Source organism: Pinus tabuliformis, chromosome 8, assembly GCF_031772625.1.
Source record: "Pinus tabuliformis cultivar Carrire ecotype Pingquan chromosome 8, CPIR1, whole genome shotgun sequence".
Classification (NCBI taxonomy): Eukaryota; Viridiplantae; Streptophyta; class Pinopsida; order Pinales; family Pinaceae; genus Pinus; species Pinus tabuliformis.
In genome coordinates, this window is record NC_142294.1 from 1557247887 (window position 1) to 1557249994 (window position 2108).

The window sequence follows — 2108 nt, forward strand, 5'->3', positions numbered from 1 at the left end:
TGGGATCCAGGGGAAAATCTTTGTGTATGTTTGTTTTATGTTCCCGCCATTTCTTTTTTTAAGAATTCATTTACAGGTAATTTTTGTACAGGGTTAAAACCTAAATTTCTCTAGGGAATCTTATGGGAAGTTACAAGGGGTCCAAGAATCAATTTAAGAAGAAAGTTGCAGAACCCTAGCCATGGTCAATGAATCTATTCATAATAACTCGAATTTGGTAGAAGAGATATTTGTGAGGCTTGAAGCGCGAGTCATTAACAACATTTGTGATATGAACCTCCTTATGGTAGCTCTGGAATATAAGCTTGGAATCGAAGAAGATAGAAATTCCATTTGAAAGGTTAATTAGAGGGTAAATCTAGGGACTATGAAAATCCAAAAAGGAGTCAAGGAAACAATTTGAGACATAGTAGTTAAGTTTGAGTGTTATTACCCATTCATAGTCCCTATTCAAGATGGAAGTGAAGGTTGACATAGAGCCACACCAAAGTGAGATTGATGTATTAAAATTAAATCACTAGTTGCAACAATTAGAAGTTTATTTTAGTGATCATGACATAGATGACGAACATAAAATATCATTTGCTAGAATTAACTAACAGGGACATGATCTGACCAGTGGGAAAGCCATATGGAGACACTTAAGCTAGAGGGTGATCCCACAACAACTAAGTGGAAGGACTTCAAAACCCTCATAAAATCCCAATTCTACCCTATTATGTATGTAGAGAAAGAATGGATCCAATGGCACTACTTTAGGTAGAGGAAGGGGAAGAATATATAGGAATACATCAGTGAGTTCAGGAATATTGCCATCATGTTTGGTCATCTTCAATGGTCAATACAGAGTTTTTTTTAATTTCAATGACCTCTTTGAACTTTCTTTGATGATAATACTCAATTATGGCCAGGACCCCGAAGTCTTCAATGCAAATGTGGTGCTTGGCAATTTGAATCGTGATGATGGGTGGAAGATTAATAGGAACTAGATTCCTACGCTTTCTTCTAGTTTTTCTTCTTCTTGATTCCTTTTTCTCCCCCTTCCTTTCTTTCCATTATCCTTGGTTTTCTTATTTTTTTTTGTGCTTATTGTTTCTATTATTGATATCATATGGTTCTAGTGTTCTCCACTATTATTTAAATATTTAAATGATGGTATAAACATACAATTTATAATCGTTTATAATTATTTTATTCTATATCAATTATCATAAACTTATTTTGTCTTTTCTCGGCTTATTAGTATTTTTATTATTAGTATATACAAATATTTTATCAAAAGGAAGAAAATGTACTATATTAATAAGAGACAAGAGCATCTTCTTCACCTTTCTAAAGTTGAGCCCAAAAAGTTTTGGCGAAATATACTTGTTCGCAAAACTAAAGACAACCATTCGACCCCCTTAAAGAATTGTGATATGTATATTACGAAACTTTATGACTCCCCTGTCACCATGGGCATTGCTTTAAACACTCCTATAAAGGAGTATATCTTTTCTTTGGAAGACATGGAGTTTGGGATTAAGAAGCTCGTTAATGTGAAATATAGGGACATTAAAGGATACCAAGCTAAAATATCTAAAATGGGAAGGTCTATCATCATCCCTCATATCCACAATCTCCTCAGTTTCGCAGCAAAGCACAACTTCCCTAGGCTTTGGACGCAAAACCTTATTGTGCCTATCTTTAAAAGCGAGGAAAAAAATGTTCCCTCTAACTATAGGACCATTATGATTAGCCATATTTTAGCCAAATTGTATGGGCTCATATTGGAGAAAAAGATTAGCCTCTCGCTTGAAAGCCATGATAAAAGAGCTAAAGGGCAAGTTGGTTTTGCAATGCATCACTTAACTATTGATCATCTTGTCACGATTAGGATCGTTGATGAGGAGTGTTGCAATAATAAAATTGATATCTTCTATTGTTTTGTTGACTTTAGAAAAGCTTTTGATATTGTTCTTTAGGATAAGTTATGGAAGAGACTTGAAGAGATAATGGTTGCCCCCAAGTTAAGAATTGTTGTACTTCGAATTTACGAGAATGTTGTTACCAAGCCTAAAACCAATGAGGGGTGGTCTAAATAAATTAAATGCAATATCGGGGTTAAG